This window comes from Macaca nemestrina, chromosome 14 (genome assembly GCF_043159975.1).
Source record: "Macaca nemestrina isolate mMacNem1 chromosome 14, mMacNem.hap1, whole genome shotgun sequence".
Classification (NCBI taxonomy): Eukaryota; Metazoa; Chordata; class Mammalia; order Primates; family Cercopithecidae; genus Macaca; species Macaca nemestrina.
Window position 1 is genome coordinate 8,296,261 of NC_092138.1, and position 25,431 is coordinate 8,321,691.

Consider the following 25,431-nt stretch of genomic DNA (forward strand, 5'->3'; position numbering starts at 1 on the left):
TGCCTCTTGCTTACCACAGATCTAAGTCTGAACTTGGCTGCAGCGGTCCTGAACAGCCCAAGAGAAGCCTAGGCAGGAGGAGGCTTCTCTCCTATGCAAGTTGGCTGATGTTTAGTTACTCAAAAGAGCAGAGGAAGCATTTCTGAAGGTTTGTCAGGCGCCAACCACCTTAGCTTGCTCCCTGATGGGTTTTGTTCAGCCCTTGCCTTACTGTTGTCAGCCTGGACCTTCTTCCAGGCTTGGGTTCACCACATGTCTGGAACAGGGGGTTGTCTCTAGGTGTCTCCCTTCCTGTGCATTTCTCCTGGGCATAGACACCCATCCTGTGGAACACTGGGAGGAGGGTGCAAGACCCCACTGCCCCCAGGCTTGGTTCCCCCTGGTGTAGCAGCCTCATCCCTTGGCAAGCCTTCCTCCCACTCCTCCCAGAAGGCTCTGCTTCCTCCAGCTTGCTCCTTTCCTAGGCGTGAGCCAGCAGGGTTTGGTCACCCAGATATGAGGTATTAATGTTGGACTCCTGTCTGGAGTCGGGAGTCTATTAAGGAAGACGTATGGGAGAGGCCTGTGTTCAAGGTCCTTAGAACCATTCTGCGTGAGCCATCAGCTCCTTAACAAGAAATCACAAAAGATCCCGAACAATGGCAGACTCCTCCTCCCACCCTTTGGGCTACTTGGTAAATAGGCCCACCAATTCTGTCTCCAAAATATCAGAACCATATGGATATTGACATCATCTTCCATCAGGTCAGGGTTGCCACAAAAGCCTCCATCCAAGTTTCCCTGGAAAAGCCCGGTTTCTCTAAATGTGTGCATGAATACAGTGCCAGGCATGGCCCTCCCCTCTCAGTCCTTCCGCCACACCCAGTGCCTTCACAGCCAAGGCCAGACTTCCAAGTAGAAGAGTAAAGTGCCTCCCGACTCAGCTTCTGCCTGCACCTGCAGCCCCACTTCCCCCACACCACGCTGCACCCTGAGCTCCTCACAGGGAGCCACCGTGTTTCACACCTGCCGTGCTCTGGGCAAGGTGGCTGGGCTTGCTGGTCCTTAGACTTGGGGCGTCTGATACTGTTTGCCCATCTATCTCCTTCTCAGCCTTTGAGAATTGGATCTGGCAGCCCCTCCCCAGGAAGCCCATGAGAGCCTTTGCCCTTCACTCACACAGACCCTGAGCTAGGTGGCTCCTGCTCCCATCCAGCCCAGCTCCCAGCTCCCAGCCCAGCTTCCATGCAGTTTTAGCACACCTTACCAGCACCATCAAGACCCCTATGGGAAGACAAAGAGCTCCGGGAGGACAGAGAGCTCCGGAAGGACAGAATACGCTTGCCTTTCTGGTTGTTCCTCTGAAGCCTAGCACAACACTGACACGTGAGAAATACTGGCTGAATAAAAGGTGGAAGTGAAAAAGAAAGACAAGAAAGAAGGATAAAAGGAAGCAGGGAGAGTGGGAGGAAGGGAGAGGGGAATAGTTTTACGAGGAAAAATGATGGATGGTTGAGGATGAAGGGGAGATGCCTATTTCCTACTGAAAATTTCTAGTATCTTTAATAATGGCTTTTGGCATCACTCTCGTTTCTCATTTTCTAGACTCCACATTTAAGGCCTATCTAGGTGCAAATCGAGGGGAGAAAAGGTACCAGTTCAATTGCCAAGCAAACTTAACATATAAGTTAGTCACAGATCTGGACTGGAACACAGATCTTTCTCTTATTTTTGAAGCACTTAAGGTTGGGACTTTGACTATTAAATTTGTCTTCTTAAATAAGGTGATGCTTACCTGGGTTTCTTCAAAGTCATCACACCCTCACTCAAACTGTGTTTAGAAAAGAAAGGGGGAAATTAGCTGCTTGTTGCTTAAATATTAAGAGCCCCTTCCTGCAGATTGACACTACTTTGTAGATCAGGCCACGCCTGGCAAAATTCTTGGCAGTGTTGTGTCTATAGAGAAGAACACCCTCCTAATGGGCCATGGGTTTACATTTCCTGTAGAGAGGTGCGACTGCTATGCCTAATACCCTGAAAAAGTAATATTGTAGGGCCAGCTACCTGACAATGCAGACTACGTCCCTCCGTAGCTGTGGAGTGGGGAGTACTGGTCCCACAGTGAGGACTGAAGGATTAGCTGCTTTCTTGCTTGAACTGCAAAGGAGGCCTTGCTTTTGGGCTGCCAGGATGGGGACTGTGTGCTGGCTTTCACCTTGCCAATTGGCAAAGTTGGCTTGGCCACCCTGATGGATCAAACACTCCTAGGGTCAAAACAATCTCTAGCTCTACCCTCAGCCCTCAGACCATAGCCACATGAGCAGTCTGAGCAGTGTATCTGCTGGTATGAACTGAAATAGGAGGACAAGGAGAGAGGAAATGAGGGAGGGATTTGAGCAGAGAGGAACACAGCCCTGTGTGAGGGCCCTTGGCCCCATGGTGGGCTGTCACCAAGAAGGTGCGAGGGAGGGGGCAGTCCCGATCTGAATCCCACCAAAATAGGTGGTAGAGGGCTGCCTCCTTCCTTCCCTCACCTCTGACCCTGCTCTTAGAAGCCCTGGTCCTGTCAAAGCACCTATCTCATGGCCCATGTGGCAGTAGCCTGTTCCCAGCTACCACTCAGCTCTCCACTGAATGGAAGCAGATAGTGAGTCGAGGCATCACTTACTCAAGGCAGAATCTTCCAGAACCTTCTAGACTCAAAGGAGTGAAGTGGTTAAAGAGAGAAGAGAAATCACTGGGAGCAAGGTCTCTAGATGGAGTTTTCTTCCCCCTGTCCCCACAACTCCCATGGCATAAACGGCCATTTTATAAACTTGCTGCTGGGACAGCCTTGTTCCAAAAACATTGTGGTTGGGCTGTGAACCCAGGAGGTTTACATGATCAACTTTTATCCAAAGGATTGTCACATGCCCCCCAATACTGGAATGACACAGAAATACAGTCTGTCAAATTTATACAAATCCAAAGGAAATGAAACATGTAAAACGGAGACTGCAGCCCAGGTTTTTGCTATGGCTTCAACAAAGCAATGCCACGTCAGCCTGTCTGAGCATAGCACACTGTCTTCATGTTAATGTGCAAGTTTCCCTATGGACTGCGGGCCAGGGCTCAGCAAGAATGTGGAAGGAAAACGTCCCACAGCAAAAGGAGAAACAAATACAGATTAGAAGTGTTTAACAGGGCCAGGTGCACAGCAAGTCATCACTGGATGGCAAATCTAAACACAGCAAGTCATTACTGGATGGTGACTCTAAGTTCTTACAGTTATCACTAGTACTGCAGACACCCGGTGGAGAGGTGTGCTTGCTCATACAGTGTGTGAGTAAACTCAGGCTGCCAGCACAAAATACCATTCACTGGGTGGCATAGACATCACAGTGTATTTCCCACAGTTCTAGAGGTTGGACAGCCAAGATCAAGGTGCCAGCAAGGTAGATCTCATTCTGAGGTTCCTGCCCTTGGCTTGTAGGTGGCCACAGTCTCCCTGTGTGCTCATGTGATCTCTTCTTTGTGTATGGAGGCAGAGGTGGGGGAAGCCTTGTGGTGTCTCTTACAAGGACACTAATCCTATTGGATCAGGGCCTCACCCTTATAACCTCATTTAACCTTAATTACTTCTGTAAAGGCCCTGCATCCAAATGCAACCACACAGAGAGTTCGAGCTTCCACCTGTGAATTTTGGGAGGATGCAACATTCAGTCTATGAGATGGAGGCACAGTCTAGTAGCACTACTCTGAAGTTATCTGATGCTGGGCATCTTTGTCTATATGGTGACACTGAATTCACAATTTCTCCCCTGGACTCAGGCCAGCTAGGCAGGCATTATTAAAGAAAAGTCTGTCTGGTAAGATTCAGTAAAATCTTAGGATAGAATTCTACTAAGCCTATCAATTGGCTTTTGATTCCAGAACCATCTTGGAAATTTGTAAAAAGTTGTAGGGAAAAAATATGTGAGGGAAAAACATTTAAATGAAATCATGGTCTCCTTTGGAAATCCAGGTTACAGGACATGGCGTGCGGGCGTGAGGGTCACCAGGTCTTGTTGGATTGCAAATGCTCGTGGTGGGAAGACGAGTTTATAGAGGCAGTGGGTCTGCCCACATGCCCCAGCGCTGAGCTGTTGCTGACTCTCAGAACCCGGTCATCCAGGTGCTGTGTGCCCCACTCGTTTACTTGTAACTGAGAAATTTCCCAGGCAAGGCAACGCTGAAGCCTAAATATATCTTCAAGCCCTCATGCCTGTCTGCTCGAAAATATTTCACCCTTGCTTCTTGGCTATTTCCATCAATGTTGTTTTGTTCTGAGAGTGAATGCCCAGAGAGAGACATTCTGTACTTAACCGGTTTGTGTTTTGTGTTTTTTGTGCTGCTACTAGCTCTTTCAGCACACTGAAACTTTAAACGAGTAACTCTGCTTACCAGGCACTGTGCATTCCCTGCCCATGAGGGAGGAAGCAGCTCATTCCATTTCCACCCCAGCAGAACCCCTGCGTGCAGGCTTAGGTCAGCACTAGCTGCCAGCAAGATGGAGACCCAGCAGCATGCAGCACTCGGGAGTCTCGCCACGGGTCCTTGATAGAAGAGTAACGAGACTTTTCTTGAAATAGTGTCCTGAGATGAGATCTGAGAAGAACACAGTGCATTTGCAAGTCACAAGATGTTAGCACTGATCATGGAGCCTTGTGAGTTCTTAGTGGCTGTTTCCATTTCCATGACTTCATCGGGGGTTCAATGAGCAGCTTCTTCCAGATTTCCAGATTACTCTGGACCTAATTTTAATCGTGCACACCTATCATGGCAGGCTGTTTTCCTGTCCTCCCAACGATTTCCATACAATCTCACTGCTGGGTAGCACCTCCATTCCCTTGCTTACCTAAGCCATTAAAACCTGCAACAACTCACAAAACCACAAAAAGCAACAGAACATATCAGAAGATAATCAAATGAATCAAGACCTCCAGAAAACTGTGCATAATATAATTCAGTTTTTATTTCATTTAATGTTAATGTCCACAGTTAATCAGGCATTCCTTATCATTTGGATCTACATGTTGAACAAACACAATATCCCTAGACCTTTGAGGGTTTTCTAAATAATCTGCTGTTGATTTTCTTAGGTACTGACCAGATTACTATGAATATTCCTGATAGAATATGCTGACAAGAAACCAAACAGGACAAGCCTAAAATAGAGGCTCTGGTAAACGTTCAGGGAAAAGTTTATTACTGACCTGTGAGAGCTCAGTTTTCAAGGTTAATAAAATAAAGTTGACAGAAGTCGTGATGCCTCACATGACTCAGATCCATTTCTCCTTTCCCTCATAGCAAATACCAGTGGGCAGACAATTTAATGATCAGTCTTTGAATTCTGATTCCTGACTCAGAAAGAGAAATAAACCCCTAGAGCAAAAAACTTGTTCTGTGACAGGAAATACTCCATGCGTGTTTCTGTAACACTGGAATTCTTCTCGTCGCACGAGGACATGACAACTGGCATGCTGGGCGCTGCAGTGAGTACCACAGGAACAGCCTGCACCAGTCCACGTGCAAATAAGAAGGAAACACAGCCTTCATTCTAAGAGGTTCTCCGAGGTCATGCAGGCAGCTTCTCCCAGGCTGTTTGTGAAATATGGAGGGAAAATGCTCTCGGATGACCCATGCAAAGAAGCCTATTTATCCTTGTTATTCAGCATGATCTAATGCATTTGACCACACATACTCACCTTTTATTTTTCTAAAACTCCTGCTACATCCTCTGAACTAGAGTTTCAGAGTATGCAGAGTGGGGCTTGCTGCATTATAAACAACAACTCCTCCAGCTTCGTGCTTTTGAAATTCTATCATGACACTAAAGTTCTCATGGAGAACTTGATCTTGTTAAAGTTCTTTAAGAAGCCCCAAGTCCTGAATTCTTTTTTTTTCTTTTTATTTTTTTAAAGAAAAGCACTAAATATTTGAGGTTTATTCTTACACAGGGTGATTCTAACCTTGAGACCTTGAGAAGTTTAAATATGCACGCACGTACATGCTTTGGTTCACATGCACGGGGGCCGGGCAGATGCAAACCTCATAGTAGAATTCACCAGCAGCAGCTGCCCTGTTCCCTGGGAATCAGGTGTCCAGGATGGCATGCAATGCATTCCCCTGCTCAGTGCCACAAAAGCTCCAAAAGAGCAGACACGGTCCATCCCACTTCCATGATGCTGCAGCTCTGGGGGCACTGCTGGAGAGGTCAATGTGCTGGTTACGGATTTTCCAACATTCCAGCAGATAGTGGCATGAAAATTCACTTTCTTTGTGGGTCATTGATTAAGGAATGGGCATAGGGCCCGATTTGATCCCATGAGTTGTGAGGAGACTCCCCTTGGAGATTTTTTTCTGGAGGGATTTATGGCTTCAGTTGGGTTCCCTGGAAATGATTTATTGGGTGTCTTCTTGGGAACAACAACCATAAGTCGGCAAAGCCGGATTGGGCAGAGGCAGTTCAGATGGAATGTGGTCTCCACAAGGACCTCCCTTCCCCCAAAGGCAGCAGTGGATATGAGATAGCCCTTCAGAGGCCATCACAAATGGAAGCCAGGCAGTGGGCATTTTCCTCTGGCATCTAGTCACTGGTGCAGGCTCTCCCTGGAGAGTGGGCATCACCTGGGCTCTGTGTCCCCTTTCCTTAGAGAGTCTCAGCTGTTAGCCGGGCGCGGTGGCTCAAGCCTGTAATCCCAGCACTTTGGGAGGCCGAGGCGGGCGGATCACAAGGTCAGGAGATCGAGACCACAGTGAAACCCCGTCTCTACTAAAAATACAAAAAACTAGCTGGGCGCGGTGGCGGGCGCCTGTAGTCCCAGCTACTCAGGAGGCTGAGGCAGGAGAATGGCGTGAACCCAGGAGGCGGAGCTTGCAGTGAGCCGAGATCGCGCCACTGCACTCCAGCCTGGGCAACAGCGTGAGACTCCGTCTCAAAAAAAAAAAAAAAAGAGAGTCTCAGCTGTGAGCCTTCAGCAGCTGGTACCACCCGCAGTGGGAGAAGGAGTAGCTTCATCCTCATGAGGTTTCCTGGGTGCTTCACCACCATCCACTTCAGATCCCTGCCTGACTGGGACTCCCTTGCTTTGTATGGCAAGTCCACTCCATTTGGGAGCAACTCCTCTGGTGCTTTTGTCCATCTTCTCCCTGAGGAAACAACCAAGAGATTTAGTGGGAGGAATCATAGCTGCAGCCACCACAACTCTCCCCACTGATGCGTCTCAGCTCCCTTGTCCACTAGCCATTGCAGGTTCTCCTTGCTCTTGGTCTGCTGAGAGCTGGTCCCTGTGACCTTCCTCATGTGGTGACCCACACCCTCCCTCCTGAAGTCTGAGGTTCTATTTACCAAGCCCTTCTCAGACTCTGGCTGCAGTTCTTGTTTATTTGCCATCAAAATGAGGCACGGGAGCACCAAGTGGTGCCTGGGGATCCCCTGAGTGCCAAACATCTTCCTCCTTGCCCCTGTCATGTGAAGCAGCCCTCCCTCTTCTGGCAGTCAGAACCTGTGGCCCCTTCCAGGAAGCGGACTCCTGTTCCAGCTCCTACTTTGTTGGATGAAAACCTCAGAAGTTTAACCGAAGTTTAAGCTTCATGGATTCTTGCTGTGACCCCGATGGAAGCACTTCCCCTTTGGGAAGAACATCTCCAGATCCACAGGACCTTAAATTGCTGGGAGGGAAAACAGAGCTTATTCCACAAATAGGTCTGGGGAGGGATATAAACAGATCCATGCCTACTTCCTCTTCTTGGATCTAGACCTGCGTCCTGCTACTCAGGGTTGGGGAGACATAGCTCCATAAAATGATGCTGGATGCAGGGTGTATTTTACATTCTGAAGGATGGTGCCCTAGCCTTGCCCAGGCTCATCTCCAAGCTGGCACTGCTCTGGGCCTCCTCTAGTCTGTAACTGGGCCTTCATGTCAGCTGCTTCTGCCCAACGTGGGCAGTGAGGCCCAGAGGACCCACGTGTGTGTGCCTGCTGCTGTACCACTTTTGCTATAAGGGGTCCCTTGGTCCGAGAGGATGCAGCATAGTGTTTCCTGTCGGTCATCAGATTTTCATTCTGGCAAAGGCTTCGCAGGCAGGAACATCAAACCCATAACTAGAATATAAATCAGTTTCAGTCAAGAAAGATCTCCTTTCTTCTAGGAAAGGGATCCAAATGTAAGCAACTTGACACCCCATGATTGGTTGGCCCACTTGAGGGATGGTGCCATGTCCCAGCATCAGGCGTGTGTTTCACAGAGACAGGAGCTGGTCAGCCCTGGGGAGTGGATGCCAATTCCACAAGGCTCGTGCATAAGTCCCGTCCCTAGACCATGGCTACTGCCTGCATGTACCTTGCGTGCCAGCACTGGGGTTCACCAATATCAGAGGCCGGCTGATGCCACCTGGCTCGTCCTTCTGTCCCGCTGGTTATTTGGTTCCTCCTATGTGGCAATTGCTCTCTGGTGGGTATTAGCGCAAGATACAGAGATTTTCACACTTCATGCCCACCCCCATAGACCCATCCATGCCTTCTCCCCAGACCACCTCTTTCCCAGTCTCCTAATCTACCTCCCTTGAGACTCCCAAGCCATATCACAGAATATTACCCATAAATTCAAGTACGTTCTTACAAAGAGCTCCTTTCTTCTCCACACAAAGATTTCCAAGCGAGCTACTCAAAACTCCAACCACTGGGAGGATCTCTGCCCACCAGTGTTGATAGGGCCACCCTGGGAGGCATGTAAGCAGATTCGTGCCTACTTCCATGTCTTGGTTCCCAAAAATAGGTTCTACTACTTGGGGAGTAGAGGGGCAGGTCGATGAGATGATTCTGGAGGAAGGCTGTATACTACATCTTGGAGGACGGCGCCCCAGCCTTGCTCAGCGTCATCCCAAGTTGGCACTGTGGAGGCTGCAAGGCCTTATTTAGATCAGTCCGAATTGGTTTTGTCTTCCTTAAAGATGATAGTATTGTGACTGATACATGTTATTTCAAAACTAAACTTAGGGAAAGCTCAAGAAATGGATGGAAAAAATGAAAGAGAATTAACAAGACTGATTGAATTTTTTTCTGAACTTAGTCTGATTTTTTTTTTTTTAAAGAGGCTATAATGAAATGGGGACAATATTGTTGAAATATATTGATGTCCTTTTCTCTTTTGCATTTATTTATACTGACCTTCCTCTTACTGTGTTGGTGGCATTCAATTGCTTCAGGGATATTTAGGTTTGCTACACTATGAATATGAAGAAAGATTCAATGTTATATTCTTACATCTAGAACATGATTTTTAAATCTGCAGCAAGACATTTGTTTTATAAGTCACGGATTTTCTATTTTTTTTTCTATTTCTGTTAAGATCCAAGCCTGAACAATAATACATTAAATTTAGCATTATCCAGGGCTGAAAAGAGAAGGACATGATAGAATCTATCCTATCAGGTCTCCATGAAGTGAGAGCAAGAGAAAGAGAGAGAAAGGAAATCAAGCAGAGAGCCATATGTGCCCTGCCATTCCTCCATGTGGTGAAGTCAGGGATGTGAGAAGGCACAGCAGACATTGAAACAGAAAGCTCAAAACAAAGGAACTGTCTCCCATTCCCATGTGGAACCCCAGGGTGCTGCTCGGTCAGCTATGAGTGACACAAGGGGCCAAGGGAGCTTGTGGGTATAGACACCAGAGGTCAGAGATTGACACTCAAGGCCCCCAGTGGGAAGTGTGAACACACGCCCCAGGAAGCCAGTTGGAATGCATCACACTTCACCAGATACAAGCCATGGATCAGCCACAGAAGAAGAGAGACAAGATCTGATGCCCATTCCCCTCCCACTAGGAGGCTGAGAAACCTCCTCTGGTGGCTTGCTGTCATATTGGACAGTGGAAAGGGGACGAAGGGAATCTAAAAGGCAGAGCACTTCCAAAAAAGAGACCATACCACCAAAACAATAGGATTCAAATCTAAAGAGACAACAACATGTTAAACATGCAACATGATGTCTGAGTGTAGCTGACTCTGCAGCAGCCTGCTCAGATCATCTTAGATCCCCTTCCACTCCTAGCTGGAGCCCACTCCAGCCATGTGTGGAGCCGGTCAGAAAGTACCAGAAAATCAATACCCTGCAGGAGCAGCCCTCAGCTACTGACACTAGGACAGTGCAATGGGTGTATTCATACCCCAGCTCCTCACCTCAGGGAGGATCATTCTAAGGCATGTTCTACACTGACTTCCAGAGCTATACAGTGGGGTCGGACTCCAGTTGCCCACGGTGCTTAAAGTTCTCACTAACACATATTTTATACTGCCTGCCTTCCCATCGCAGCTTCCCAGGATGATCTTGCAAAGAAACTGCTTGCACTCACAATCTTGTTATTGAGCCTTTTTTTTAAGAACCTGAACTGAGAGGATGGACTCCTGCCTCCTCTTTACCTAGTGAGATGCAAGTCAATGAAGAAGATGAAATCTTCTATTTTAAAAAGAAGCTGTATTGGATCTGCACAGCCAAGGCAATGAGAGTAAACATTCGCACCATTATAATAATAACCACACTTAATACAATTTTTTGAAAGCTGGAAGCATCATTCACTTGGGCAACAAGTATTTATCCACTTAAAATTACGCACAAGGTGTGATTTATAGGCCAGCGTGAAATGTGTTTTGGTAACATGGGATTGAAAAGCACAAATAATCTCAGGGCCACATTCAAACAGCAGCTCCCATTGTCTTCCCCATCAATTCTCTTCTGAACTAACCAGTTTGGCTCATCTCCTCTTGGGTTTCCTGTTAACTTCTGGCAAAGGCACCAGGTTGTTCAATCTTAAACGACTAAAACAAACAAAGGAAGGAAGGCAAAAGTATGGAGGAGCACCGATTAATTTATACTATCATGCATTACACACCATGTATCTAAGACCCACCATGAGACAGTCTCTGCCGTGGCCTGGAAATAGAAAAGTGAATAGTGGGGTCTCTCTCCTCTTAGAGCTCCATCCTAGAAGATAGGTGCATGCCTTAACTGTAAATGGAACGCAGTGTGATGAGCACCCACAGCAGACAGAGCACCCTTCCCCTCAGGACACAAAGGGTTATTTTATTTTTTATTTTTACTTTTATTTTGAGACGGAGTCTCACTCCGCTGCCCATGCTGAGTGCAGTGGAGCAATCTCAGCTCACTGCAACCTCCGCCTCCTGGGTTCAAGCAATTCTTTGTGCCTCAGCCTCCCAAGTAGCTGGGACTACAGGCATGCACCACCATGCCTGCCTACGTTTTTTGTAGTTTTAGTAGAGACGGCGTTTCACCATGTTGCCCAGGCTGATCTTGAACCCCTGACCTCAAGTGATCCGCCCACCTCGACCTCCCAAAGTGCTGGGATTACAGGCATGAGCCACGTACCCAGCCGACGTGAAGGGTTATTAAGGAGAAGGAACATATCAGTGAGCTAGTTCTACAATAGTGCTGTGGATAAATCACCCCAAAACTCAGTGGCCTACAACAATAAGCATTTATATTCCTCTCTCACAGGTAAGTAGGCTGTGGTTTGCTGGCTGTGCCTTAAGGCTATGGCATGTGCCCAGGTGTGTTCCGTATGCCTCACACTCCTTGGACCGGTAACTCAATGAGGCACCCTTCCACTGTGAAGGCATAGTATAATATGCCAAAGGGCAAGCCAGAACCTGCAATGCCTCTTCAGGTGTCAGCGTAGATGGATGGGCGGGCTGCCATTTTGGCGCACATTTCATTGGCCAAAGCAGACACACGGCCAATCTGAAAGACCCTGCATTAGGAATGTGAACTCCACACTGAGGACTGGGAGACTGGGTGTCTGTGTGCCATGATCCCATCTATCCCAAGGAGTGAAGGAAGGAGAGGACACCCCGGGGAGAAGCAGTAGCAAAATGTGATCATCCTTGAAGGTTCAAGCCACATGCTTAACAGAAACATAGGGTAGGCATGTGTAAGCAGTGCTTCAGCATTTTTAATCACTGCATACCCACAGTTCCCACCCCAGTAGACCCCAGACGGCTTCTAAGTAGCTTCAAATGGTCACCTTAAAGGTCAGAGTAGCAGAAAGGTGGACCCAATGCCACAGTCCTGTTAACTTAACAAGGCGGCATTTCTATATCAGAGACCTTGAGGGTTACCATACTTACACAGAAGGCCACTGTCGGAGGCTGAAGGTTCATTCAAATTGGAACCATGAGAGAAGTGGGGAAGCGGTGCTGTGGGCCCCGGGATGGGGACAGCTCATGATGCTAACCTTCTGTTTTTCTTCCAAGGGAGATGCCACTAGCCAAGCAACTGAATTCTGTGCCTGAGGCACTAACACGGGGGCATATAGCCAAGACTGTGGAAGTTAACACCATCAGTGGACAGAGGGTTTTCTCCAGAATTGCTTAGGATCTGAAATTTCACCTTCCTGATGTTCCCTACCCCTTGTGCACCTACAACCACCTGTCACCTCGCAGAAGGGAAGAGGCTACAAATTCAAAGGGAGTAAAGCGGAGAGTCAGTGAGTCCAGGAGACGGGGTCATGGTGTGGCTCACCAGGTATAAAACCACCTAGGCTTGGCTGCATCGTTTCAACGCTCCATCACCAGAAACTTTGAAGAGTAGGTCACTCGACTTCTAATGTGTTTTAAGTAATGGAGCTCTTATTCTCAGACCAGACTTCATGAAGGATCTTCAGACAGACAACAAATGAAAGCTTAGCTCCTTTGATTTGAGGAGGATTTGGGAATGTTAAAGGTCTGACTAATACATCCCACCCCTTCCCTTGGAGGTCATGCATATGAAATTCCAGAGTCCTGGGACTGGAGAAGCACAAGCAGAAATGGATGGGAGAGAGCATTTTAGCCCCTTCCTGTTCCCACTCCATGATGGTCTCAACTTGTCCTTTTGACAGTTCTGCCAGGAGTTCCAAGCGATAGAAGTTAGAAAGGCTGGGCATGAGGAAATGTATACTTTCAGATGCCTTTTGTATTATAGCAGCAGGCCATGGAAGCAGGTTGCAATTTATTAACTAATCACACACCAAAGCAATGCCATTTTTCCTCTGAAAATATTGCTTATTTCCTGACTTATGCCATTCAGGTTGTTGTGGCAAAATACTGTACACTGCAAGGAATAACAAACATTTTTCACAGTTCTGGAGGTTGAAAGTCCACAATCTAGGCTCTGGCAAATTCGATGTCTCATGAGAGCCTGCTTCCAGGTTCACAGACAGTGCCTTCTTTCCATGTCCTCACATGGTAGAAGGGTCTCAGGAGTTCTCTCAGGCCTCTTTTTTTTTTTTTTTTTTCTGAAACAGGGTCTCACTGTGTCGCCCAGGTTAGAGTGCAGTGTTGTGATCATAGTTCACTATAGCCTTGACCTCCTGGGTTCAAGTGATCCTTTTGCCTCAGCTTCCTGAGTAGCTGGGACTACGGACACATGCCACCATACCTATCTAATATTTTTAAAACTTTTGTAGAGATGGGGTCTCACTGTTTGCCCAGGCCAGTCTCAAATTCCTGGGCTCAAGCAATCATCATGCCTTGGCCTCCCAAAATGTTAGGGTTGCAGGCTAAAGCCACCAAACTTCTTTTATAAGGGCACTAATCCCATTCATGGGGGCTCCACCCTCATGACTTTATCACCTCCTAAAGGTTCCACCTCCTAACATCATCACCTTAAGCATTAGGATTTCAGTATATAAATTTTGGAGGACACAAGCAGACCATAGCATTTTCTGTTCTGATCCTGAAGAATATTTCAAATCATATGACTTTAATCAACACATAATATAACCAATTCTTTAAAAATTGTTCTAATGTAGTCCTTTTTTCTTTATTTCTAGCTCAAGTCACTGGATATTTGCTGAGTATTCATTATGAAACTTGAAATAAATCTTAACAGATATAATGATACCAATTATGATTCTTGTATTACCACATCAGTACATTAACTGAACACTTACTATATGCACGGCACTTCAGGGAGAGTTCAGTATCTATAGTAACTGTCATCCTCATAAAACCCTTGCTAGTTACTTATCATTAATCCTAGTGCATAAAACAAAATGAGAGCTTGTGACAAGTTTTCATGATCACGGAGCAGGAAAACTTGGAAAAGTTATTTTTGGCCAGGTGTGGTGGCTCACGCCTGTAATCCCAGCACTTTGGGAGACCGAGGTGGGTGGATCACGAGGTCAGGAGATTGAGACCATCCTGGCTAACATGGTGAAACCCTGTCTCTACTAAAAATACAAAACTTAGCTGGGCATGGTGGCGCATGTCTGTAATCCCAGCTAATCAGGAGGCTGAGGCAGGAGAATCGCTTGAACTCAGGAGTTGGAGGTTGCAGTGAGCCGAGATTGCGCCACTGCACTCCAGCCTAGTGGACAGAGTGAGGCTCCATCAAAAAACAAACAAACAAACAAACAAATTAAATTAAATTAATTAAATACTACAATGAAAAACAAATGTAACTGATGTCTGCAACTTACTCCAAAATACAATACGTAAGAGGAATTCATGGGTGGAGACAGGCATGGCTAGCAGCACAGATGTGTGATAAAGCAACTACTGTGTAGCAAAGGGGTGATTTAGGGTGTGGGTAAATGGTTTCACTGTATAATGATTTCAATTTTTTATGTATATTTCAAAATTTTCATAATAAAAGTTTGGGCAAAAGTTCAAGTAATGATAATTCTACACTGCATTTTATCAACTGACAGCACCCACTATGCTCACAGGGCTGTAGGTTCCAGGTAGGTGGTACTGTGGGTGCCACCTGTCCAGCCAGGAGGACCTGCACCTGCTATTTAAGTCTCTGTGGCAACTATGGGACTTCGTGCAAACTGCTGTTTGGGGAAGTGTTGCACTTGCCCCAGCTGGAGCCCTGCAGGCTGTTCCAGCTCATCTGTGGGGTAGGAGGCTGACATACATGTTCTACCGGGGCTGACCTCTGCAGACTGAGATCTGAGCTGTGCTCAGCTAGCCCAGCTTGCCTGGCTGCCATTCACCAAAATCACTTTGATGGCATTCATCAAAGTGGTGCTCTAGAATCTAGAGGGAAAGAGTTTGTGAGGTATGGTGGTTCCTTTTATGTGTCAACTTGACTGGATCATGGGGTGCCCAGATATTTGCTTAAAGATTATTTCTGGGTGTATCTGTGAAGGTGTTTCTGGAAGAGTTTAACGTTTGAATTGGCAGAATGACTTAAGAACATGGTGCTTCCCAAGGTGGAGGGGCCTCAGCCAATTGACTGAGGGGCTGAGTAGAGCAAAAAAGCAGAGAAAAGAGGAATTTATCCTTTGTGCTTCCTGTCTGCCTGCTTGAACTGGGACATCTCATCTCACCTTCTCTGACCCTCGGACAAAGATTCACATCATCGGCTCCCCTGGTTCTCAGGCCTTTAGAGACAGATGTAATCACACCATGGGCTTTCCTGGCTCTCCAGCTTGCAGACCCAGGGACTTCTCAGAATCCATGATTGTGTCAGCCAATTCCTCATCATAAATCGCTCTCTCTCTTTTTACACACATACACACACATACTCTCTCCTCTCTCTCACTCTCTCTCTCTCTCATCCTCATGAAACCTTTGCTAGTTACTTATCATTAACCCTAGTTTACAAAACAAAATGAGTTCATCAAAAATATGTACAGGTGTGTATGTGTCTGTGTTTGTGTGTGTGTGTGTGTGTGTGTGTGTGTGAGAGAGAGAGAGAGAGAGAGAGAGAGATCCGGTTGCTTCTGTTTCTGTTTCTGTTTCTGTGGAGAACCCTGACTAATACATGAGGAATTATTGGCTTCCAGGGCTTCTCTATGACCAGAAAATACCACAGCCTGTGTGGATCCCCAGCCCAGCTTGACTGGTAAATGCTGACCACAAGAAACACCTCATCTGACAAATGGTGGGACCAGAAACCCAGAAACCAGTGTGGGGACACAGTCAGCAGGCCCCGGTCTCTGGAGGGATCATAGCAGAAATTCTCTATCAAACATGAGAGGAAAACAGGCAGCAGGAAGATTCCACAGCGGCTGCTCTCTGGTTAGCTCCAGTGAAGTCATCAGCACCAGGAAAGCAGGGAAACTAGCTAAGGAATTCACCAAAACCCAGCTCCAGGCCTTGCAGCCTCACAGTAGAGAGAACAACTGCAGCTCCACCTGGCCCTGCCCGCAGAGGCAGTGGAATGTGTGAGTATTTTGTTTAATACTCCACGTGGTTGCTCTCTGCCTCCCAAAAGGGATTTAAGATGGCTTACAAACATGGCCACAACATTGGCAATGAGAATAAAATAAAAATAGACAATATAAGCAAAGCAGAAGGAAAATCAGGCAGGGGTGTAAGATGAAGTGAGGAATGAAGTCAGCATCTGATGCAACTGTATGGAAGCACATGAGATATTTGTTACAAATTCAATGTCCTGGGGAAGTGGGACCCTAGTATCCCAGTCATCCTAACTATCGGAGAATTATTTAACTGAACACGTGAAAGAAGGAACCATGAACTTACTAAGCTGTGGGTTCTTAATGCAGAATTTGAATCTTCTGAAAAGAAATGAGATGCCTGTGTTCACATGCACTTTTATTTTCTACTCAGATCATTTAAATGCTCATCAAATTATCAGAGGACTCCAGGACCTAAAACCCATTCACCACTAGTACCACTGCTAACCTTTCCAGAAAGCCACGGAAAGATGGAACCATGATCAGGGGATACTAGATGTGATATTGTTAATTGCACTAGATATTTACGAAGGATCAACGTCTGGTCTAAGCGTGTCCCATGCACTATCTCACTTTAGTCCTGGAAGCAAGCACTATAATCAGTACCATTTTACAGATAAGGAAGCAAAACCTTGGAGGTTAATTTCCCCACAGTTATACAGTTGGTCAATGTCAAGATTAATTTCCCAGCAGTCTGGCTTCCAAGCAGCAGGTATAACTGCCATAAATCCAACTCACCACATTGCAGGAGAGAAGGTTTCCTGATGTGGAAACATACCAGGGTCTCGGGGAGAAGCTCCACTGTTCCTTATTCTAAAACCAAAAAAAGACACTGTAAACCATTGTCAAGTAAACTATTACTCTTAACTTCTGATTTGTGTTGTATCTGCATAATTCTTTGAATGAAATGGACTTTATTCTGTAATTTTCTGGCAGCTGGCACATTTTTGTCATTTCTTAAAACTCATCTTCAAGGTAGAGCTCATTCTCAGAAGAGCTCATTCAAGGAAATATCTAAATCCCATCTCTGCCGCTTATTGACAGTCTGACTTTAGGCAAGTTACTTAGTTAGCTTTGCTACTCTTTTTCTTATTCTTTGTATTATTATTATCATTCCCAGTGCTCTGTGTATGTATTTTTTCACAATATAAAACACATAAAATCAACTAACTTTATTTTATGAAGCATGTAATACTCAGAAACTAAAATAATTTTTTTAACAGGAAGAGAAATATAAACCCTTTTTAATAAAGAACATAAATGTAAAAATTTTCCCCAAAAAGGATGGAGGTGGGAGATTGAATTATGTAGCTCATTATCAAAGTAACTCCTGAGCTAGAGTAGAGAAGAGGCTCATGGACAGAATATATTTGTATTCCAAATAATAGCTGGGGACAAAATAATTATCCTCTGCCTGACATTACTGTTTAGTATGACTCCAAATGCCCTGGGCATCTCCGTGGCAGGTAAAGCTAAGTGGTGATTCTAACTGTTACACAGGAGGATAGAATGGCTTCCTGTTTTCAGTCAGTGTGTCCACTTAGAAAACCCAAGAGAGGTAAATAAAAATCTGTTGGAATGAATAGGACATAGAGAATTCTATACAATAGACAAACTTAAGGAAAGTATACTAAACATAGGTTTAAGGTATAACTAATCAAGATATTTATTGAGAGAAAAAAATTCTATTAAATATAGCATCAAAATACAAACTATTCCAAAATTACTGTTAACACAAAAGTCATAATACTTACATAAAGAAAAGTACAAAATAACTGAATACCTACTAGGGCCCTGTGAGTGTGCAGCCCCTTCCCCTGTCTTAGTTTTCTTCAGAGAGTGGAGCCCCTGAGGTGCCTGGGCTTGCATGAGGGTCTCCATTGCCTGTCTCAGCTCTGTAGGTGGGTGATGCACTAGCCCAGGCTTCTCTGTGGGTTGCTCAATGGTGTAACTCCAGGACTAGCACAGGCCTGACACACAGAGAGGCATCACTACAGTGCCCACAGCCCCACTTGTTCCAGGCACCGCTCTGTCCTAATCCACTCAGTACAGGAGAAGGAGAGGTCAGGGTTTCCATTTTGTAGAAGAGGAGGTAGAGGCACTGCCTGAGGGCTCACAGATGGTGACCTTGGAGGTGTGACCTGAACCAGGCAGTCTAGCCTCAGATTTCATGGCCACCATCATACTCCATAGCTTCCTTTTTATCTGGGGAATGAAAAATGATGACAATTATGTTAAAACCGTATGTATATATAAAAGTACATAAACATCAGGATAACTTATTGGGTTATTAATCTGTAGTGTTTTTTTGACTATTCCTCATTGCATGTTTTCCTCCTTGGAATCAGGTTCATGAATGTATGAGCTGTGCTTTCATACAGTGTCTCTCAACTGGTTTAAGACATTCCTAATACTGTGCTGGAATTCTTAATACCTTTTCTTTTTAAAAAAAAAGGTCTTGCAAATTATGTGGTAGTTCTTTCTCTCCCACATTTCAAGCCAGCCTTCTGGGCTCCCTCACCTAAGGGGTAGTCAGGTGGCAGGAAAATAGTAGAAGTTTCCAGAAGGTTATAGCACATTCTGTCTCTAGAGGGAGACAAAAATGGGAAGCAGGGAGAAAAGAGAAATGAAGTGAGAAGCTGGGACTTAGGAGAGACTCCTTCCAGCTGGGGAAGGCATGGAGGATAGGGGTTCTGCCAAAGCACCACCTCCTCCACCACCACAGTGTCTCACAGAAGCTTCTGGTCCCTAGTGGGCAATGGCTGAGTGTCTGCAGTTTGTGTGTGTGCTTAACCTGTCTCCCTGACACTGAAAATCTTCCAGGAGCCTAGGCTCATTCTACATTTTGTTCAACACTGCATCTCTAATATCTAGGGAAGCGTAGCCCCTGGGCCCAGAAATCTCACCAGAAAAATCTTTCCTGTAACTAAAAAGCAGCATAGATGGAGGACTTCAAGACCCCTGCAGGCACAGAGTCAGGGATCACTCAGGGACCTCAGTGTGAGCCTAGGACCTGGAGCCCCCAAATACATTGTTCTGTTCAAGAACCCTGAGAAATACGTGCAGAGAGAGACACTCCAGAACTGATTGAGATTTAATTCAGAACTGGGATCTAATTTTACTTAACAAGTAAATAAGGCCATAGGACATTTTTTGTACACTCACATGTATAGCTAAGATTTATACACCTGTCCCATTGGTAGCCCAGGTGTGCCACTCCTCTTCTCTGTGTGAAGAAGCCCCTGACAGGTGAGGGGAGACAGGGAGGCCACGTGAGCTTTCTCCCTCATGACTTGGCATGAGGTCACTGCAGCTGGTGGTCCTGAATGCACAGTGTCCTCCAGCCATGCCCCCCAGCTGTCCAGAAGGTGGGAAGAGTCATCCCTGTTTATTCTCACAGAGTGCCTGCCATCCCAGTCCTCATCTCACACAACTTGCACCCGATTGCCTTGCTGGGGGAGACTGCATGTTTCTGATGGAACTCAGGAAGCTATTGAACCCCAAAGGGGAAGGGTGAGATCTGGGAGAGATGGAAGCATGGAGGTTTCAGCCCCCCGGTGATGAGCTGTGCCTCCCAGGCGGCACTCCTGGTGGCTTTCCTAGGCTCCTTTGATCAAAGTATGCTCTTCCAGCACATGCACAGCCTTATCCTATTGCTTGTGAAATGTCCAGCTAAGCTGTCCTCTCTCCTTCTGACCCTGGTTGTCACTACAACTCAGATGGGAACTCAGCTTCCAGAAAGTTCTTCCGGACCCCTAAGTCTTTCCCCGGGGAAAAGACTACATCTAAAAATAGGTAGACTCATCAGTTTTTGATGGGGAGATTATATATCAATTATGCATATTTTTACTTAATTACTTTTGTGTGTTTTCCAAAGGTTTGTGTCCATTTTACATTTGAAAAAGGAAAATGAATATTTTGGCATCATCCTTGAATGGCATGAACAATCCCTTGTGAAGAAGCCCCAGTGCCCTCCCATGAGTCCGGACCACCACCAGCACCAAAGACCTTGCCAGAGAATCTGAACTTCGAGTCAGCTGAAATGTTAAATGGGCCTTTTTGCTATGAAAACGTCCCCCGTTTCGACTTAAATGTAGTGATGAGTAGCACTGGAACGAGGTTTTTGTTCACCAAAAGTTTCTCCTAGAATAGAAACTGACCCAAGTATTTTTCTTGGGAAGTACATCTATCTGGCAATGGTCACTGTTGACATTTTAAGCTAATGCACTCTGGTATGCAAAGTTGAGCCCAAAAAGCAAAGATCTCTTTGCCATTTTGTGCGTGTGTGTGTGGGGGGGGGTTTACCCAAACTCTGCCAACTGGGGTATAAAGACACCCTTACTAGTCAAATGCACTGGACTCTTTGCTTATAAATTCCTGAAACTCCACGCACTCCCCGGGTCGGTTTGGCATTGTGGCCTTCAAGCTGGGGCAAGTGGCCCAAAGCCTTTCTTATCCTTCTCTCTGGCATTTGCGCCCTCCAGCAAAAGAAAAAATAGGGCAGTGTTCTTTGCGTGAGGATAGAGTTTCACATGCTCTGGTCTCTTCAGAGGGGCACCACTCCACAGATGAAAAACAGCCAGCAAAAAATTAAGCAGCCGGCCCCTCTGTCAATCCAGGTTCTGGGGTCTGGGTCTTAAAACACAGCACCTGTTGCAAGTAAGCAGTTGCAATGGGCCTGCAGCTGTGGGTGCTGTTATGCAGCCAGCTCGTAGCAACAACACAGCAATCCTTGTCAGTCTGACACGTGAGGATGGCTTAATAAATGCATTTTGTCACAGCTCCTGCTGCCCCCCAGAAAGAAACCCTGCACAATTTAACAGGATCACTACAAGTCATCACAGAGAAACACTCATTTGACTGGGTCGGTTAGCCTCTTGGACACCTTTCTACTAGGTTTCTATGGTTACCATGTTCATTATTTTTGTAGAACAAAAGACCAATTCACAATCTGCAAACCACAATCTCCATCAGATGCTGCAAACCCAATCCCCCACCCTTCCTGCTTTCCTCTGGCATCAGTAACCAGGATGATAGGAATGTGCCCTGGAATGTAATCACTAAGCATTTAGGCACTTCACATTCTCTGTCCTTCCCGGGGAGAAGCCTGCAAGCACAGAGACAGGCAGGGATCCCAGGATGGAGGGGGCTGGAGAGGGGCAAGGTGTCAATATCACACCCAGATCCATGGTAATACTCATATGTTCATCTTGGCTTGGGATCCAGAGTAATTTTTTTTTATCCTATCTACCACTGTTGACACTTTGGCTAGATTGATTTTCAGATGAAAAAGTTTTATTAAATAATTGCTTCGAGAAAATAATTTTCAAACCAGTTCTGTGCATGTCGTGATCAAATTCAGGATAACATTGCAAACAGACCATGAATCCCTGAAAAGATTTGGAGTGTGTATTATTATCCGTGTCTCATCTGCCACTTCAATGCAGACGTGGAAAATCTTGGGCAGTGTCCCTTTTGTCAGAAAGAACCAAATGGTACCGCCCTGCTGGACATGATCCCGGCGGCAGACCCCCCAGGCTCATGACTAATTCAAAACACCAAATGACACCCCAGCATCCAGAATGGCAGGACCTCTGCTCTACTGCCTGGACCCTCCACCAGATGCCCCCTTCTGTGGCCTCCGCTTTGTCAGAGACATGCTGTGTAGAGCAGGGAACAGGCAGCCTTGATATCCTTACAAAGCACTCTTGTTGGTATTGTTCCTATTATTTTATGAATATAAACACTCACGCCTGTAATCCTAGCACTTTGGGAGGCAGAGATGGGCGGATCACGAGGTCAAGAGATCGACACCATCGTGACCAACATGGTAAAACTCTGTCTCTACTAAAAATACAAAAAAATTAGCTGGGTGTGGTGGCATGCACCTATAGTCTCAGCTACTCAGGAGGCTGAGGCAGGAGAATCACTTGAACTCGGGAGGCGGAGGTTGCAGTGAGCTGAGATCGTGCCACTGACTCCAGCCTGGCAACAGAGTAAGACTTCGTCAAAAAAGAAAAAAAAAGAGGACACTAAAAGGGCACTGTCTTTTTAATTAAAGTTGTTCTCTCTCCCCTGTGTCTTCAGTTCTATATAGAAAAAATGGCATCTTTTACTATGCTCTGAAGTCTCTGTTTTAGTTTACTCTGACAAAGCTGTTGCCCAGAGTAAAAGTCAGCGTCACCCAGCCATAACACACATTGTCTATACCAGCAGGGCAAGGGTGAAATAATCCAGGGATTGTCCCCAAGTCTTTTCTGACATGACGGATGGTTGGCCCAGGGCCTGATGATAACAGGAGCTACGACAAGCAGGAGTATTACGAGATGAAGGGAGATTTGGGATGATGTTTGATCTTTGAAGGTCAACCTTCCTGCGTACAAGGCCGAAGTCAAGCTGACGTCTCTAAGCTCCTCTCCTGGTTTTGAGCAAGCATGTTCCAGGAAGCTGATTGTTATTTTGGCAAGTGACTCTTTATCATGATGCATTTCAGGGGAGTTGGGGGTCAGGTTTCCTGTTGCAGGGAGTTCTGATAGTTCCTGATATTTACATAAATAGGCCTTCAACGATTGATGAAAAATGTAATGTGGAAACGTGAATTTCAACCCTATGTGGTTGAAACTCCACAAAAAGAATATATAGAGATTAAAAGCTGGGGAGAATGCAGTCTACATATTACAAGGATTCTTTGAATCCATGCACAGAAATTTGTTGTCTCCATTTTTCTTCCACACAGAACACTTAAAGGAGAGGCAACTTTCATGCTGAGAGATGAGCTCTCCATGACATCTCACTGAAATAGTTCGGATTTATCCTGCAGCCGCAAATCAGAGTCATGCATTACTTCTTTCCGAAAAACAAATTGAAAACCACCAGTCATTCTTCATCATTTGTACAAAAATCCTTATAAAAATGATAAAAGAAGGTAATGGAAGCACAGCTCCCATGTTGGTAAGGACAGAGCAAAGACATTCCGTAAAAGCCATTTCCCTTCTCCTCCTTTTGAAAACCAAACCAAACAAAAATATCTGGCTGAAACGATGGTGAAACAGCAGAAATTTATTTACCTTCAAACTTGCAGACAAAATAACCCCTCCACACACAGTTCAAAGAAATGAACTTGTAAATATTGTGACTTATTAAAACAACAAGGCTATAATTCACTTCACCTCCAGAAAAAAAATCAAAACAGCACTTGCTTAACCTCCACAAGAACCCTGAGAAGCTGGCAATGCAAAGGACAGCTCTTTTTGCAGGAGCAACAGGGAGCGGGAGACTTTGCCTCATCCATGTTTACACGAGGCTTAAAATAGATTTTGAGTGCCTAACGCTGCCTAGCGCATTAGTGTAACTCCAACGCCTGCCTTCCCAGCAGCCAGTGGACTCCGACCTTGATCCCTCCACCAGTGCCAGGCAGGCCCCAGGAGCATGTGCTAAGGAGCCAGTCCACAGCGTTCCCTCCTCAGGGACCCGACACCAGACCTGGACCTTCATCTGGCTGTCCTCAGTCACTCCCAGCCCCTTCTCAGGCATTTTCACTTTCTGAGCAGAAGGACAGGTGGGCTGTGTCTTCAGTCTCAACACCCAGCTGTCTCAGCCAGGCACGGAAAGTGAGAGCTTGCTGCTGAGAACCACCCTAACCTACAGGAAGGAGCCACGAGGTTTCCTGGACCCCAGGCCCTTGCCTGAAAGTGGTTACTGAGCCTGAGTGTCTCCTACCCCTGCTCTGGTATGCACCTCCCTGGAGCAGAGGGGGCATCTCAGCTGTGCCCCTCTCCTGGGGAGGGGGAGGGCCCCACATGCTGGGGACCAGCTCAAGCTCCTTTTGCCACACTTTTCACCAGAAAACTCTAAGCCTGCAGGGGCTGCCCCTCAGCCAGCTCCTGTGCACAGGCCAGGAAATCAGAGCCACCGTCAGGTAGGGCAGGCCACAAGTCCACGAGCATTTTCTAGGTCAGAGCCTTCTCAGAGCTACAGCCTGCTAAACCTGACCTGCTAAACCTGCATGGAACCCTGGGCTGATCCCCCTTCTGAGGGAGAGGGGAGGAGAAGCGCTGCTCCCCCTGGGTCCGTTTAAAACCTGGAGCACTGGGACCAGTTCTAGCCCAGGCAGCGCCTGCCAGCCATCACAGAACAGCTCAGCACAGCCTGGAAAGGCCAGCAAGCCACTGGGCAAACCGGTTAGCCCAGCAGGGCCCAGCAACAAAACCTTCTGGCAACGCAGTTGAAAGAGAGAGAGTACATGTCTGTAATGTGTCTGTGTATGTGCGTGTACATACAACACATACATACAGACATATACATACATATTGAGATATATCTGCACGTATATATAAAAGTATATATTTAACAGTGAATTTAACAAGTACAGGAAGCTGCATAAAGCAAACATGGAGTTTAATGAAGTCCTATGAGGCAAACATGCTTGTAACCCCCAGTGCCCACTCCAGAACCTTCCCACCCCTCTACAGAACCCTACTCCCAGATCTCTCCTCCCTCCTGGGGCACAGCTGGGCTGAGTCTCATGGCCATTAGTTCTCTAGTTCTCTTCGCCATTTTATTACCCAAGTGAGGTTCATCCTCAGTGGAGCATAGTGCCGCCTTTTATCTTTGACTAAGTCTTATAAGTCAGTAAGTGCCCACACCTGATGTAGACATAGATATACATATACACATGTATGCATACTCATGAGTATGTAAGCAGATGCTGTAACATGTTTAGAACAGAATCCACACTCCTCTCTCCTTCAGGCTCGTGCCCAACTATTTGGAATGCCATTTATTGGATAAACAACAGACAAGTATAAATTAATACCATATGTTTAAAAAAAAGAAAACTACATGCGGGGCCTCAGACCTGAGCCCTTAGAACAATTCCCTGAGTGAGTGTGAAGCTACTCCCCGAGCCAGGAGGCCTCCTTGTGTATCTCCACCTCTCCCTCTGCAGCCCCATGGGGGGCGAACCCGGGGACTCCAGTGAAACCATCTCCAGCTCCTACCAGATTCCCAGCTTCTTGAGGAGAGGGGCCAGCAGAGCTCAGTACATTGGCCACAGAGCGCAGCCAGCGAAGGAATCCAGGGTGGTCTAGGCCAAGCCATACCCCCTTGATGGGGTCAATTGCCAAATGTTTGTGAACTTCGGGACCAGTTGTTACACACAGCCATTATTAAAAATTAAAATGAATAGACTTGCAATAAATAATTTATATTAAAATTCAAGGTAATAACTG